General features: G+C 38.9%; 1 protein-coding gene across 3 annotated transcripts in view; it reads left to right on the forward strand.

The window, feature by feature from the left end:
- LOC150107486 (uncharacterized) overlaps positions 1 to 18383 on the forward strand; it is a 156935-nt gene that overhangs the window by 69656 nt on the left and 68896 nt on the right. The gene's annotated exons all lie outside the window — the stretch shown is intronic.

Here is an 18383-nt window from a genome sequence, read left to right on the forward strand (position 1 = left end):
AAAGGCATATGACAAGGTGTCAAGAGAGAAGCTATTCAATATGCTACAGTTATATGGTGTCAATGGGGGATTATATCAAGCAATTCTTAGTCTTTATTTGAGTTGTAAGTCAGCAGTTAGAATTGAAGGAAGTACAGGAAGGTGGTTTAATGTTAAATCTGGTGTCAGACAAGGATATACATTATCCCCTCTGTTATTCATTATCTATATGGATCACATTATGAAGGAAAGTGGTATTAAACATGATATCAAAATTGGAGATGTTAATGTCATCTCTTTGCTTTATGCGGACGATGTTATACTTCTAAATAAATCCGCTACAAGTCTGCAAGATTCCCTGACTGAATTGAATAACTGTTGTGATAGATATGGTATGAAGGTCAGCATTAAAGCATTAAAAAGACAAAGACAATGAAAATAGGCAGAAACATTGAAAATATCAACTGCATTGTGAATGGAGAACCTATAGAACAAGTAATATATTTCAGCTACTTAGGCACGATTTTTAGTGAAGATGGTAAGTGAAATATGGAAATAGACAACATAATCAACAAAGCTGGTATAGTAGGAAGTCAACTGAATAAATTTATATGGAATAAGAAAAAAATTAACCAAAACACTAAATTAGCTGTATACAAGACAGTGTTCAAACTAATTTTAACTTATGAATCTGAGAGCTGGATCAGAAGGAAAACACTTAACCAAAGACTAGAGACTGCAGATATGAGAGTCCTGAGAAAGATTAGGGGGGAATTAATAGATGGCATCAATGGCAATATCATATTAAAAATGAGAATATTAGGAAAGAACTAGACATTGTCAGCATCCAGGAATGCATTAGCAGAGCTAATCTCAGGTCGTATGGTCTCTTAAACAGAATGCGAGATGAAAGATTAGTTAAACAAGTGTTCTCTGCCAGGTTGGTAGGAAAAAGACCCAGAGGAAGACCAAGATATAGGTGGATTGATACAGTTAAAAGTGCCTTAGAAGATAGAAATATGAGATCTGATAATGTTGGAATCTTGACAGGTAACAGACTGATTTTGAGAAAAATTGTAGATAGGAAGTTAGTAATGATGTACTTTTTCATGTAGTACTATCATATCCTGTACAACCCTAGAGGTATATATATATATATCAGGAATTTGATGATGATGATTACAACCTTCAGTTTTCCAAAAGAACATCAACAAATACTTTCTCTCTTAATCCCTGTCCCCACACATCATCAGTTAAGTGACTGTTAATCAGTGCTCTTTGTCAAAATATATTGAATATTGATGGATACATTGGCCAGACTTATATGTAAGTGTTAGAATAATATTTAAAAAAAAAAAAAAAAATTGAAAAATTCATTAAAACATTGATGTGCATGATGTCTTTCTGATTGATAATGTTGAGGGATGTTATGGAAAATGCTGATATGAAATGCACTTCAGCGAAACACCATCAATTCCAGCAGTATATAGTATAGCTCTGTCTAATTTGTCACTTTATTATAGAAAGTGAGTTAATGATTTAGGCAAGACCTGCCCTTCATAAAAACCATGCTTTCCCCTGTGGATTATAAGTCTGATGTTAATGCATATACATTGGTTATTCATAACTGTAGTTATTTAAAGAAATTGCAAAATAGACTAATATTAACTAAAATAAATTTAATTAATACTTCCAATAATTGAGCAAAGTCAAATTGCCATCATCAGGGAACACAGTATAATATATGTGCATGCAGGCATTGCACTGAGTAATAAGGCTGAAACATGTCAATGGAATGGAAATGCCTAAAGACTTATTAGTGCCTTTTAGTGGACCAAAATGAGTATCAGTTGTCAGGCTGAAGTATGGAGGATAAGAGCTTCCCAAATTTTGAGGCAGTTTCATGCAACCAAATTTGTTGAAGTTTGGATAGGTTCTTAAGGCAGAGGCAGATTCGAGAATTAGTCTTTTCTATTTATATTTTCTGCAATGGAGCACAGTGACCTTCCTCCAGCATATCCTGTGGTGGTGGTCCAAAGCATGGGCAGCAAGTCCTGAGTGGCTGTAGTGGTGGAAACTGATGTAGTTCTTATATTCAGGAGTTCTTATATTCTGATTGTTGGTTGTCCTGATAAGGGGGAATGTTACAGTTGTTCTAAACCACCATAATTACACATTAAAACTTGCCTCTTTGCTTAAAGATTGCTCAGCCTACCTTCCCTTGAACTATGATCCTACCAATACACAGATCAAATAATTTCAGACTCCTTAAAAAGGTTATCAGTTATACTGAGCTGACGGGAGAATATAGGTGTGGCGTCAACAGCATGAGACCATGGATGGACCCCCCCCCCCTCATGCCAGGTCGGCTCTGTGATGGTTTTGGGAGCCTTCTCATGTGACACATTAGGAGGTGATTATCCATTAGTGTGTCGAGAGGATCCTTAAATGTTGCAAGCTACCAGAATGTGCTGGATAATCACTTACACATTTCAATGGCCTTTGCACATCCTGCAGCCGATGGTCTGTTTCCGCAGGACAATGCACCACCCTCACTGGACCACAACCACCCAGGCATGACTCGAACACTCATCTGAATTTGGGACCATCCACTGGTCCCAAGGTCCTCAAATTTAAATCTGATGAATCTCTGGGATGGCATAGAGTGAGACATCAGATCCATGTATACAGGACCGACATCTAAGGTACAGTTGTGGACAATACTGCAGTAGGCATGGCTGGAATTACCTCTGGCATCTAGTGAAGTCATTGTCTTGGAGAGAGTACAGGCTGTTGTTGCACTAGAGGAGGACCGGCACACTATTAAGTAGGTATCTCTAATGTTTTGTCCATTGAGTGTATAATATAGTATGGAAAACCTTGTTGCGAGGTTTTTCCATACTATATCACTCCAACACACTGAGTAATCACTTCTCTGTTCACCAGTGTCCCACTTAAAGACATTTTAGACCTTATTCAAGCTGAATTTCTTCCATATATTTCAGCCTTCTTTAAGTTCACTATGAACTCAAGTGATTTTGTTTGGCAAGAAAAATTCTACAAACAGAGAGAGGAAGAAGAGAGGCTGAGAAAGAAGAAACCTATTGACGTTTTTCTTTCTAGAGTGTAGGTTGAAATTGTTGGGAAACATGTAATGGGGAAGGCTATTCCTTAGGACAGAGTTAGATGGAATAAATCAGGAAGAGGAGAAGCAGGTTTGATGAGTTTGTATTTGTACTGTAATGGGATGTTAGCAGTTGCCCTTGCTTTAACAGGCCAAACAGCAAAGTGGAGGAGTGATGTTTGCTAATTCATTAGAGTAGTACCTGTAGAAGAGATATAGAGCTGAAACATTGCATCTGAGATAGAGGTCAAAGTGAGCCTGTGAGAGAAGAGTCATCTATGTGCCAATTTTCCCTCTGTACAGCATCAAGAATTTTAAGGTTTTAGATGCACCACCCCAAATTCACATACAGTATTCTAAGGATAGGCAGATTTATATAGGGTTAGTAGCTGGCTGGATGTAAAATAGCTTCTTGAGCAGAAAAGAATGCCTAGTTTTTAGAAGATGTGAGGCCTATTGATGTGATTGGATGTAATGAAGATGAAAAGAGAGAGTTTGGAGGTAAATTTTAAGCCCAAGGAGAGAGAGTTCATCCTGTCTGGTGATGTGTGTGCATTACTGAGGATGAAAAAAGGTGAGCTGAGATTCCTTTTTCATGATAAAAGGCAGGAATGTGTTTTGACAGCATTGAAGGTGAGTTGGTTATCCTTGTCCCACTGAAGGATGGTATGGAGATCAGTGTTCCAGACACTGTTTGTAGGCGATCATTGAGATAAGGGGTGTCTGGGAACTACATGGTTTGTCAAAAGAGTAGGAAGAATGTAGAATGCAATCATTGACAAATGAATCATTACAAATCTTATTCATATGATTTGTAGTGATTGAGAGTAGGTCATTTATGTATAAGAGAAAGAGGGTAGGTGAGAGAATGGAGCCCTGAGGTACTCCATTGATGGCAAAGCTTGAAGAGAGGGTGCCATCCACCATGATATTCAGTGAATGACCAGAGAGAAAGCTGGCTACCCAGTTACAGAGAGTTGCAGGTAAACTGAAAGAAGGCAATTTGCAAAACAGGTCTTGACACCAAATGTGATTGAAAGCCTTGGAAATGACAAGAGCAATAGGCACGTATCTCCGAAATGATGACTTACCTAGACACCCCATGATGTGTCTAGTGGTAAGTGACATAGACTAAGATATCAGTCGTGGATCTGGATTGGCAAATCCATACTGCTGGTTGCTGATTAACTGGCAATCATCTAGGTAGTGAAGAAGTTGACCATTGATAATTTTCTCCATTTTGGAGAGGACTGCGGTGATGACAATTGGTCAATAGCTGGATAGTAGTCGCCCATTTTTCAAAAGGATTGAATATATGTTAGCTTCCATGAGATAGGATAGAAGACGGGTGTTAGCTCTGGAGCACAACGTTTGAGTACAATAGGAGAGGTGTTATCAGGATCAGATGACTTTGTAGTGTTCAGGTTGTTTAATATTTTCTTATGTGTTTATATCGAAAGGTTGCAGGACTCATTATACTCAGTTGCTGACATGAAAGTTATTTGCCTTCATCGCCTATTCAGGAGTTAGAAGAAAAGAGTGATACTAGGAAGTCAGCATTTCTTTGGGTGATGTAACAGTGGTACCATCTGGATGAGAGAGAGAGGTAGGAGCACAGGTGAGCAGAAGTTGCGTATGGTCTAATATTTTTTTCAAGGGTGCAGAAGGCATGGCTATCGTTTGGACAAGAGACAGGTTTTCTGCTAGTAGCTTTTATGAAGTTGGATTTGAATTTGCTGATAGTTGATTTACATTTATTGCATGGTTCTGCATAGGCTGAGGATGAAGCTTGGGTTGTTTATGCAAGGTAGCTGGGTTTTTTCTTCGACTACTTTCATACATCTGTTGAACTAGGGCTTAGAAAGTGGAGAGGAATTTTGGATGTAATGAAGAATGAATGCCTTCATTCCACTGAGGATGAGTGCTGTGACTCGCTCAGTGCAGATGTCTCAGTCAGAAGAACAGAAGCATGCCATGGAAAAGAATAGTAGTTCCTGAGATCATCCCGCTTTGTACCTTTTGTAATGCCAGAGGGCACTCGATTTGATGTGGTCAGAGGAGGGGCATTATGTGAGACTGGAAACTTGCACTAGATTGTGCTCCGAGTTGCCAAAAGGAGAGGTAATTTCTACAGTGTGTTTGGAAAGAGAACTAGTTAAAAAAAAAAAAAAAAAAAAAAAGAGTAAATTATAAATGCCAAGAAATTATATTCATGCTTTAATTCTTTATCCAAGTATAAGCAAAGAAAGTTTGCATGAAGTAACTTCACAACTAGGCAGCTCGTATATAGAGGCTAATGACTTCACATCACTTGCCTTGATATCCCATAATGCAAAGCGCACATCCTTACGGACATGTATAATGCTGTGTGTGCATTGTTGGAAGGGTCACTACTCAGACCAATTTCAGACTTTATTGAGGTGAAAAAGTAAAGGGGGTGATCATCGCCTATACTAACTACTCTATTAAGCCTAGGGTAGTTAGTATAGGGGTGCAAGGGTGCCTGATAATACTCCTACCTATCTGTCTTTTCTTACTCCTAAGAGTAAGAAAAGACAAATAGGTAGTATGAGAGATAGAGAAAAGGCCTCGGCTTTTTTATATCATTATATAGCCAAAGGCTATCAGTTTTCCTTTTTCACCAATCTCATATAGATGAACAACCAAAAGGCCAATTGAAACTAAAGCTCAAAGAGGACTGATACCCAGGTGGTTAGCCTTATCTGAGTTAATTGCCTTGAGTTTGCTTTCTCTCTCTGGGATTGCTCTCCACTCATCCCTGCAATTGACTATTAGATCACATTGAATTAAGAGGATGGAACTATTTAAAAAACCTCTCATAGCAAGAATAGGAAGAATTTGATCTTCCCCTGGTGAATATTGCATAATGTGGGTGGTCTACACCATCTATTCAAAAATTTGATATCTCCTAAAATGCTTCTTTCTAAATACAAAAATCATTTCACTGAACAATAAAATATTCCATAATACAATATTATAAAGCATTTGGATGTCATATTGCTGGTTTTCAAATCCATGTTTGTTTCTAACATTCCATAAATGGTATTTTAATTCATTAATTATAAAAATCAAAATTCTCTTCCCATTGCTGACAGGTGGTGGGAACTGCAAAAAAAAAACCCTGTTTTGTTGTAAGTAATAGAATGCCCAACACATTACATAATCTATTTCAAATACACAGGGCAAGAGGGCAGCTGTAGAATGCATGTTCTACTGTTTCCAATCGGTAACAGATGTCACAGATTGAATCTTCAATGTTAAAGTACATCCATTTAATGACCTTTATTGAGGTATGTTTAAGTGCAGGGGGTACCTCTCAAAAAACTTGTATGATTCCTCAGATCACCCAAGAATGAGTGATCCAAAGGATCATTTAACTCAGTGGTAGTTCCACTCAGTGACAGGCTCACCCCCACCACTGAGCAGAGCTACTCATATCTCAGGGAAAGCAACCACTTCAGCACAAAAGCATATCAGTGGGAGCCAGACCCTGAAGTGATTCCAAGGTTGAACTAATGCAGAAATCATATTTCCATATACAAGTAGCCAAAAGGTAATACATCTTATTTCTAAAATACTCTAGATTAGAGATAGATGTTAAAAGTTTTTTTCAGGACTATCAAAGATTTTTCCCAATGACATGATTTGAGTACTTTATGGTTATACTATAAATTATAGATGCCAAGAAATTATATTCTTGGTATCTATAATTTATAGTATAACCAAGTGAAAAAACTTGCATCATAATTAAAAAAAAAGGTATTGGTAAGGTGGAGGAAATTGTTTGGAATTTGGGTAGGTAGCTGGACGATTTGTGTTAGATCATTGCTTATAGCAAAAACTTCTGCATTACATCCAACTTGATCTGTAGTGCTGGAGAAGGGAAGTCATTTGGAGTTGTGGATATTTAGGCCAATTAGGATGATGACTTCACTGATTGAGTAACTGAATTGTAGATAGTTGAGTTTCATAAAGAGGAAGGTGAATAGGTCTTTATGGTTTTCAGAGTTTGAAGAACAGTAAATACAGCAGATGAATGTTACTAAGTAGAGCAAGGACACCTTCAGTCAGAGGTGGTCAAAAATAGGGGATTCTAAATTTGGCATTCTCAGGCAGACAATGGTAGAATGTACAAAGTCATGACTTGTGGCAAAATGAATCACAAAGAGGATAATTTGGGCATTGAACTTGAACTATAGTTGATGTAGCTGTAATTTAGGCTTCTGTTAAGTGGCCACAGATGTTTGTGAAGTGGATATGAAAATGATTTTTTTGGTTGGGATCCTGGTAAGTTTGGAATATTGTATTTGGTTTGAATTGTTTAAATGAACTGGTTGTTGAGGAAGATTTATTATGTTCATAGTGTTGCCATCATTGTTTGTTTATTTTTCAGTTTTGCTTTTTGTTATTAGCTGAAAGGAAAGAATAGGGACATGCAGGCAGGGGGAGGGAGACTTGCACTTGACTCCCATACAGAGTGACCAGTCTCCTTGCCATTCCATGGCCTCAACAGTTCTTCCCACATACCACTACTTGGTTCCCTCCCCAGGCATGATCTGGCAGAGTATCTGGCATTGGGATTATGCACCAGTTCACTGGGAAGTCTTCTGACTCACTACTGAATGGTTTGGACCCATATGCTATCTAGCAGTTGGCCTGCATTACCGCCATTTTAACTGCTGTACCCTCAAAATGGAAGAGTACTCCACTGTTCATGAAAAAATTTGATGAAAGGCCGCCAGCCAGGTACCATGAGAGAGGAAGCTGGCAATCCAGTCACAAATGGCAGGAGAGACCATAACATGGTAGCTTGGTAAGAAAGCCTTGATTCCAGACAGTAAGGTGCCTTGAATATGTCAAGAGTGACCATATGAGTTTCTCCAAACTTTATCATGACCCATGCCCAAAGATTAGTGAGGAAGTCTGCTGTAGAATGAGAGTGGCAGAATCCATGTTGATTAGTGAAGAAACTGGCAGTTAATGACCTCCTCCATTACTTTTATTGAGATGAGTGCAGTGTAACAGTAGTTTGATGACTGACTTTAATCTTCCCATTAAAAGGACACTGAATAAAGGCTTGATATTGGGTAGATACCACATGAACATGACAGCTTATATAAGCAATACACATTGGTTGTTAATTCTGCAACACAAGTTTTTAACACACTGAGGGATACCATATGGACCAGGAGATTTATTAGTATCAGGACTATCAAAGATTTTTCTCAATGACCTGATTGGACATGATTTGAGTAATTTATGGTATAGTAGGAGGTAATTTGCCTTGGTCATCTGTACAAGAGTTGGAAAAGACTGATGTAAAAGGCATTGGCTTTGGATAATATCACCATGATATCTCCATCAGGATGTGAGAGAAGAGAGAGAGAAGTTAAGCTGTGAACACCTTTAGTAAATTACCAGAAGGCTCATCTGACATTTGAACAGGAAGCAAGTTTTTTGCATTTGGTTCCCATGAAGATTTGCTTCACAAGAGCCAAAATGCAAAAAATGATGATGGTTTTCACACACTTGTTTTAGGCTGTAGTGTAAGGTGAATAAAACTGGAGTTGTTGAATGTATGCTTTTTTTTTTTTTTGATTGCTTTGGCACATTTGTTAGAGAATCAGGATTTTGAATAGTGGAGTTTGGAATTAAGGTACTTATTCCATTTATTTGATCAGAGCAGGTGTTTGGTTTGAGAAAGTGAAAACAGTAATCAAAACTGTAGAGGAAAGGCACAGAAATCCCAGACGTCACCACAGAATACAGGACTAAAGTTGATTTTGAGATGATCAATCTGTAGATTGATCTTTTCAGAACCAACAAGAAGGAAATAGATAAGATTATAATCAGAGTTGCCAAGGGAGAGCAAACATTTGGAGGGAGAATTGGTCCAGGATGTTTTGAGAGTAAAGAGGATTATCTGATATTTTGGTTGACAGTTTTAAATTATTTTTGATTTTTTTTTATGGCACAAAGACATCAAAGGTCATACTGTGCCAGGACACAAGTCACAGCAGTACATATGGTTATTGGTTAGTTAGACAATCACAAACATCCATGCCATTGGCAGGATTCGAACCCACAGCCTCTTGGCTGGAGAGTGGATACTCTAACAACTCAGCCGATCATGCCAGCACAATTTACTGAGTTATGTTAGAATCGAGCGATAGTAAATTATTTGGTTTCACTTCCAGCATGATTTGTGTAGTTAAAGAAGGGGAGCCAGTTTGTGTCATGAACATTGATTCCAAGGAAAATAATTTCACAAGTTGAGTAATTAGACTATATGAAATTATCTTTCAGATATAAATAATCAAAAGGTCATCCTGATTGTCTGAATTAGGAGAGTGGTAAAGGCAACATAATCTTGAGCCAGAGCAGAGTTAGAGGGATACCAAGTTTAATAACCTTTCACAAAGAATGTCAGGTCTGGCAAAAAACAAGTTTCACTCTTGAATGCATCATACAGTTGGAATAGCTGAAGTGAACTGTAATCATACAATAAGTCATTTGGAGTTTTGTAAAATAACAGATCAGGTTTTAATGTCTGTAATAGAGATGGTGCACAATTTTTTTTTCTATTGATTCCCTGGATTTAGTGAAATGGATATGGACATGCTTTTTATTGTATTGTATGAAATTTTTTTTTTTTTTTTTTTTTTGGTGGGGTTGTTAAGTCGGAGTGAAACAAAATATTAAAGGAAATTACGTTTCGCTCGGACTTAACATCGTTATCACTCTCTTAAAAGAATTAATGATTTATCGGAAATGTAGAAGCACTTGTTTTATATCTTATCTTATTTTGTAATGTGAAATTTCATTATAATTTTGGTGTATAGCTGCTTAGTCTCAGGTACTATGTAAATAACTAACCATTTTGCTGGGTGAGAGATAATAACTAAAATGTGAAATGGTCGACTTCAAAACATGTAGTGAGAGTACAGGTATATCTGTTATGTAGCAAGGTGCCCCCCCCCCCATCCACCATGACGCTACGAAAGTTATGAGAGGATTCCACGAGTGGTGCTTAGTGCCGGGTGACATAGAGAATGTATGACGTAGATATCAGATAACGAATGAGAAAAGTGGCACGGCGTTTCAAAGGAGCGGTAGCGCTGCGCACAGGGCTTTCAGACGTTTTCCTGCTGCTGTATTCCTGAGCCTCGGAAGTCCGGCTGGTCTGGAGCCTCCATGCGGGTTTCCTTTGTTCAAGGAAGTTACGACCAAATGACCAAGGGAACTTACCAGTCGGAAACAAAAGCCCAGCAGATCATGATAGTGGAAAACTACCGAACTCTTCCAATATGAAGTATAGAGAAAATTCGTAAACAGTATCCAGTAAGTGTGAAGTGAAGCGGTCAACGTAGGTAAATATCTGATGAGATACTGAAGCGGTTAAAGTAGCATACCAGCAAATTGGTAAGGTGAAAACTTTATGTCTTTTAACTAATGGAATTGAATAAGAAGATTTTATTGTATGTGCTACTAGAGACTCTTTGAACTGTTAAGTGATAGATTTAAGAAAGAAATAGAATATTGTCTCATGAATGTACCTTGAGAGAGAGAGATATACAAGAGTTCTTAATTAGGCCTGAGATATATGTAAATTGATTATGATTTGTCAGAGAAGATTGTGAATGGAATTTGATATATATTAAGAATGAGATTTGATCGAGTATAACTGTAGAATGATACAATGAGACTAAGTGATAAGATGTTATTAATTAGGTTTCTCAGATAGAAATTTATGGAAATGGTAAATAACTGTATGTAAGAGTGCTAATGCTGTACCAGAATTTTATTGAATGATTAACTCAGTGCTTCAAAGTGTATTATATGTATTCTACTTGTAATTAAAATGTATTGTTTAAATATAAATGTTGTCTTGCCTGTACTTAGATCCTACTGCACTTGCTCATAAAATATAGCGAAACCTCGAAAGGCAGGAAAATTAGATCTTATCAGGTCATGACTGCAAGTTTAAAATTTATAAATGACAAGAGTGAATGCTGACTGGATTCTAACTCCCTGGTCTTACATGTTTAGTATATCCTAGGATTCAGGGTGGTGCAGCGTTAATAAATAAATTTTTCTTTGAATTTGAAGAGGGAGATAGAACCAGTGCTGAGATAAAGAAATAGGCATCTGCCATTTTCATTTCTTTGTCTCACAGAACAACAACTTCACTCTCATCAGGGATTTCGGCCTAAGTAATAAGTATATTGAGATAGAAGTTAAAGGATAAATGATATTAAAAGGGTGATAAGAAAGTAATAAGTATTAATTATTTAAAGAAAGATACATTAGTGTGATTTATGCTTACAAGAGATAGAAAGGGTATTAAAACATAAGAGGACGACACAACAAAATGGCGCAGCCGATAGGATTTGATTTAATAACAAGAAATATATAGAAACCATTAAATCAAGTGAGCAAGTTGTAGGTCAAGACAGGCAAGATAGAATTTTGAAAAATTTGAGTACAGAATTTTGTAACTGATAAGTCATTATGGCACTCTCTTCTAGTACTGGGATGGACGATATTGAGTTTTTCAGGATAGTAAGTCCCCACCAAGTTTTCCCGCAATTCTCGGGAGAGCAGTGGGATGATCCATTCACGTTTTTTGACTACGTGGAAAATCTTAGGAGGGTAGGCGGATTGTCAGAGCTTCATCTTCTGATTTTGATCCGGAATAATTTGCAAGGAAAATCCTTAGAGTTAATGCATTCTTGCCCCCCCCCCCCAAGGGAAACACATGACTATCAGGAGTTTAATAAAATTCTTAAACTCCTGATAGATTCACACTGAATTGATCAGGAGTTTCACGGGATTCACACTGAAGGGTGTGAATCCTGATAAGTTCACACTGAAGGGTGGAATTCATAAGATAATGTTGGAAATATACAAATGTGTCCAGGGAAACAATGAGGGTGGGGTATCCAGTTACTTCAACAGGTTATTGTCTATTTCGGGTTTGGGAAGGACATTAAGGTCTGATGAACGTGATAATTTAAGATGGGTAACATTACAGCAATTTAAAATAGGACTGCGAGACAAGCTGAGGGATATAATATTCAAAAGGGGAGCAGACAGTCTTGATGGGTGTCTGAGGTTGACTTTAAAGAAAGAGAGAATGCTAGAGGAATTGAGCATTTCTTCTCAACTCAGAGCTAGGTTAGCGACAGAGTTAGAGCTTATGGATTCTGGTCCACCAGCTCTCTCACACCCTAAGAATTCCAACATAGACTCGTTAAACAGGTCTGGATCGGACGAGTACAGGATGCAAACTACCTCTGTGGAATATGTTGGTGGGAGGATACCTCTATCCATGGTGGAAGGGTATGTGCAAGGGATCCAATGCAGGTTTCTCCTGGATACTGGAGCCCAGATTTCAGTTATTCCCATGAAATTAGTGGAAGCTTTCCAAGAATCCACTGTTGATGCCATCACTAAACTATGTGACCCCGTGAAAATAATGGGGATAGCACAGGTCGAGCTCGCGTCGGTCATGAAGGCCAAAGTAAAGATCGTTATACCATGCTTTCCAATTGATACCACACGACATGTTCGTATTTCCTGAATTAGCAGACACTGGGAATCAAGTCATACTTGGCCTTGACTTCTTAGAGAAGAACAAGTTCGCGTGTGATTTTGGATCCATGTCTGTGTCTTTGTGTGGGAAGGAGTATAAACTCAACCAAAGTAAGGGAGGTATCAGTGATTCGAATAAGGTCGAGAGGGGACAAGTGAATGGGTGTAGGGAAGAGATGAGTTCATGGAGAGAGAGAGAAACTGATTTGGGATGCTATTAAGCATGCAGGGTCAGTCCTGGAAAAGGATTGTATGGAGGAGTTTTTTGGGAAAATATTCAGCCAGTTTTCACGGAGGACATCAGTTCTCTCTCTCTTGCACAGACAGGGTGGAACATTCTGTCCAGATCATGTCTGATGTGCCCACATACGTTAAGCAGTATCAGATACCCCTCAAACACACAGAAGGACTTAAGAAGATGTTGGAGTATGAGAGAGCCGGCATAATTGAAAGATCTAACTCTAGATGGAATAGTCCTTTCATCATAGTGGAAAAACCCAGTGGAGGACTGCGATTTGTTCTGGACTTAAGGGAGATAAATAAGATCACCAAGCCAATAGATTTCCCTGTCTGATAGAGGACCTATTGATCGGACTGGGAGGAGCAAAAATCTTCTCAAAATTAGATTTAAACTCTGGATGCTTTCAGATACCCTTGAGGAAGGAGGACAGAAAATACTTTGCTTTCTCCACAAGGTGGCAAAAGTATCAAATGTGTCGACTCCCTCAAGGCGCTGGAAACTCGGCTATGAGCTTCCAGAGTTTAATGAACTCAATTTTATCAAATATGTTGGGGGAAGGGATAATCTGTTTCCAGGACAATCTGTTAGTGTACTCTTCATGCATCAGGGGAGCATTGTCGGCTACTAACTGAGGTGATGAACAGGCTAGACGAGGCAAAACTCTCTTTAAATATTTCAAAGTGCCAGTTTTTCCTAAAGGAGGTGGAATACTTGGGACACGTGGTGAACGAGGGTGGGGTACATCCTACCAAGGAGAATGTGACCGCTATTTTGAATGCAAAGGTTCCATCAACCATTAAGCAAGTCAGGAGGTATTTAGGAATGGTCAATTTTTATAGAAGATTCATTCCTGAATGCTCTAGTTTGATGGATCCTCTGGTCAAGTTAACTAAGAAGGGAAAGAAGTTTGAGTGGGGGGAAGAGCAGCAACGTGCCCACTGACTTCTAAACTGTGCTTTAACTAAATCTCCACTGCTGACCTACCCCAAACTGGGTCAAATATTCTATCTGTCTGCAGATGCTTCTATGGATACAATTGCTGCTGTGGTGGAGCAGAAGGAAGGAGAGCACTATAGGCCAATAGCGTTCATCAGCCGCAGATTGTCCCCATCAGAGATAAATTACTCTGTGATTGAGAAGGAAGCGCTAGCCATAGCTTTCTCTCTCAGAAAGCTCAAGTATATGCTATTAGGCCAACAAGTAGTTTTGAGGTCCGATTCACAAGCCTTTGTCCTTCATATCGTCAATGAAGGACAAGACTCAGAGGATCATCCGGTGGGCTTTAGAAATTCGGGAATTTAATGTAGAGATAAGATACATCCCCGGTTCAAAAAATGTAGTGGCTGATTACCTCTCTAGGTCATTTGACACCTCCAACTAGGACGGAGCAGGCCCAGATCGAGAGGAGGCTCGCACACTAAATGTAGCAGTCACAGTGAGTGAGGAAGAAGGCACACCTATAGAGCAACAAACATAGGATAAACCAAAAATCAAAGAAGAACAGAAGTGGGATCCATATTGGGAGTTCTGTATGACTTAGTCAAGAGAGGGGAGAAGACACATAATGAGAGGTCCCTTCTTCAAACCTTGCATCTTAACCAGGATGGTCTTTTGATGTCAAGACAAGAGTCCATAGGGAGATGGAGAGATAAAATTGTAGCACCAAGAAGGATGGTTCCTTGGATCCTTCATACGTTTCATGACGCTAGCTTTGCAGGCCATCAAGGTATACACTCAACCTTGGGCAGAATACGCAGTAGATATTGTTGGAATGGAATGAGGAGGGACGTTGAGGCATATGTGCTGTCATGTCACATGTGCCAAAAGAAATCAGGTATACGTGGAAAGGCCCCCCTTCAATCGACCCCGACACCTAGTCGCCCATTCCAAGCAGTGGCCATGGATATCGTGGGGCCTCTACCGGTCACTAAGGATGGAAACAAACACATCCTGGTGATCGTGAAACCCATGTTCTCACGATATCCAGAATCAGTTGCTATAAAGGATCAAACTGCCCAAACTGTGGCAGATCAATTTTTTAGACTAATCATCTCGAGATATGGGACCCCACAGACTCTCCTAACTGATCAGGGATCTAACTTCAAAGCTGAAATGATGCTGCAACTGTGCAAATTATTGAAGGTGAAGAAGCTGTTCACCTCGCCTTACCACCCTCGAGGGAATGGCATGTGCGAGAGACTGAACAGAACATTGAAGCTTACCCTTTCCAAGCTGGCAGATGAGTAGGTCACAAATTGGGATGCCCTCCTGGAGCATGCCCTGTTCACATGCCGAACCGCTCTTCATACAGCCATAAGGGAGGCCCCGGCAGTGATATTGTATGGATTTGAGCCATCCTTTCCCAGCGAGTTCAGGAATACCCTAGTGAACTCTGGGTTTCCTGACATCGACCTGTATTTGAGGGACCTTGTGAACGACAACAAGGTTGCTTATGACGTGGTGACCAGGGCAAGTGAGTCATGCTCCCAGAGAGTCAGGAATTATGCTAATAGGATAAGAGAGTATAAAGATCTGAAACCAGACAACCTCATCATTATGGAACGCTCAGTGGGAAAGAAGGGAGGAAAGTTTGGTAAGAGTGCCTTGGGACCATTTGTAATTCAGGAGAAATTATCCCCTGTTACTTACAAGATCAAGGAAGTCTCAGATAAGACAAGGACATTGGTGGTTCACTCTGACAGACTGAAGCTCTACAAAACGCGATCAGAAAGATTGGTCTGTCAGGATGACTCCGTGGAAAGTATGTGGGGAAAAGCAGGAGGGCTTTCTCGGAAATATTACAAGTCAGGGCTGAGACTCAGAAAGGGAAGAAAGGAAGGTGAGAGGATCAGGGAGGAAGGGAATGGTGATATCGAAAATGACCCCCAACAGGTACTATGGACTGAGGAAGTACAATAAGAAGGAAAGCATAGTGGAACAGACCTCACCCAAAATCACTAGGAAGGAAAATCAAGGTGAAAGTGAGGGGATAATGCCTACTCAATCCAGGTATAACCTCTGACCCCGATACAATGGTAAGATGGGCCATGAGGCAAGAGTTAATCCTCTGAATGAAAGAAAAGTGGAAGATGATCACAAGGCCCATACATGGAAGGAATTTGAGGCATCAATTCTCCGTGATGATATGGAGGTAGGCAAATTCCAATGCCTCCGATTCACAAAAAATTTCTTTGACAGATTACACACAAAAAAAAAAAATTATATATACCCCCCCCCCCCCCCCCCCCCCCAAGAATATGCGGGAATGAACCAAAGAAAGAAAAAAATTTTATCTCTTACGGAAAAAATTTTTTTTGTGGGGCAGGAAGCCTTTATTAAGTCGGAGTGAAACAAAATATTAAAGAAAATTACGTTTCACTCGGACTTAACATCGTTATCACTCTCTTAAAAGAATTAATGATTTATCAGAAATGTAGATGCACTTGTATAGAAATGTTACCTTTAGTTTTATATCTTATCTTATTTTGTAATGTGAAATTTCATTATTTTGTAATGTGAAATTTCATTATAATTTTGGTGTATAGCTGCTTACTCTCAGGTACTATGTAAATAACTAACCATTTTGCTGGGTGAGAGATAATAACCAAAATGTGAAATGGCCGACTTCAAAACATGTAGTGAGAGTACAGGTACATCTGTTATGTAGCAAGGTGCCCCCCCCTCCTCCACCATGACACTACGAAAGTTATGAGAGGATTCCACGAGCGGTGCTTAGTGCCGGGTGACATAGAGAATGTATGACGTAGATATCAGATGACGAATGAAAGAAAAGTGGCACGGCGTTTCAAAGGAGCGGTAGCGCTGCGCACAGGGCTTTTAGACGTTTTCCTGCTGCTGTATTTCTGTGCCTCGGAAGTCCGGCTGGTATGGAGCCTCCACGTGGGTTTCCTTTGTTCGAGGAAGTTACGACCAAATGACCAAGGGAACTTACCAGTCGGAAACAAAAGCCCAGCAGATCATGATAGTGGAAAACTACAGAAATCTTCCAATATGAAGAAAGTATAGAGAAAATTCGTAAACGGTATCCAGTAAAGTGTGAAGTGAAGCGGTCAACGTAGGTAAATATCTGACGAGATACTGAAGCGGTTAAAGTAGCATACCAGCAAATTGGTAAGGTGAAAACTTTATGTCTTTTAACTAATGGAATTGAATAAGAAGATTTTATTGTATGTGCTACTGGAGACTCTTTGAACTGTTAAGTGATAGATTTAAGAAAGAAATAGAACATTGTCTCATGAATGTACCTTGAGAAAGAGAGATATATACAAGAGTTCTTAATTAGGCCTGAGATATATGTAAATTGATTATGATTTGTCAGAGAAGATTGTGAATGGAATTTGATATATATTAAGAATGAGATTTGATCGAGTAGAGTGACACAACGAGACTAAGTGATAAAATGTTATTAATTAAGTTTCTCAGATAGAAATTTATGGAAAGAGTAAATAACTGTATGTAAGAGTGCTAATAGTGTACCAGAATTTTATTGAATGATTAACTCAGTGCTTCAAAGTGTATTATATGTATTCTGCTTGTAATTAAAATGTATTGTTTAAATATAAATGTTGTCTTGCCTGTACTTAGATCCTACTGCACTTGCTCATAAAATATAGCGAAACCTCGAAAGGCAGGAAAATTAGATCTTATCAGGTCATGACTGCAAGTTTAAAATTTATAAATGACAAGAGTGAATGCTGACTGGATTCTAACTCCCTGGTCTTACATGTTTAGTATATCCTAGGACTCAGGGTGTTGCAGCGTTAATAAATAAATTTTCTCTGAATTTGAAGAGGAAGATAGAACCAGTGCTGAGACAAAGAAATAGGCATCTGCCATTTGCATTTCTTTGTCTCACAGAACAACAACTTCACTCTCATCAGGGATTTTGGCCTAAGTAATAAGTATATTGAGATAGAAGTTGAAGGATAAATGATATTAAAAGGGTGATAAGAAAGTAATAAGTAGGAATTATTTAAAGAAAGATACATTAGTGTCATTTATGCTTACAAAAGGTAGGAAGGGCATTAAAGCATAATAGGAAGACACAACATGGGGGGTGGTTTGCAATTTTTTTTAATTGCATTTTTAATATATTATTTCTTTTTGTTTATTTTGTGGTAGATTATAAAAATATAATGACAGTGAAACTAGTATTCATTAGGCAGTCTTTTGTGGGTGAAATAATGCTGGAAACTTACAGATTAGGAGCACACAGCAGAGGTGGACTTGTTCATGTGGGTCCCACAGGAAGTGTCTAGAGTCTGGTCCAAGTATGTCTTCAGTAGTGTTATCTGCACACACACTGCTATACTGATGAGACTCTCTCCAGGCATGGCCTTGCAGACTATGCAGCAACAAGATTATTTGCCAGCTGTTTGGGAAGCTACAAACATGTTACCATCA

Source organism: Typopeltis vanoorti, chromosome 4 (assembly GCF_054136105.1).
Source record: "Typopeltis vanoorti isolate ZY-2024b chromosome 4, IOZ_Tvanoo_1.0, whole genome shotgun sequence".
Taxonomy (NCBI): domain Eukaryota; kingdom Metazoa; phylum Arthropoda; class Arachnida; order Uropygi; family Thelyphonidae; genus Typopeltis; species Typopeltis vanoorti.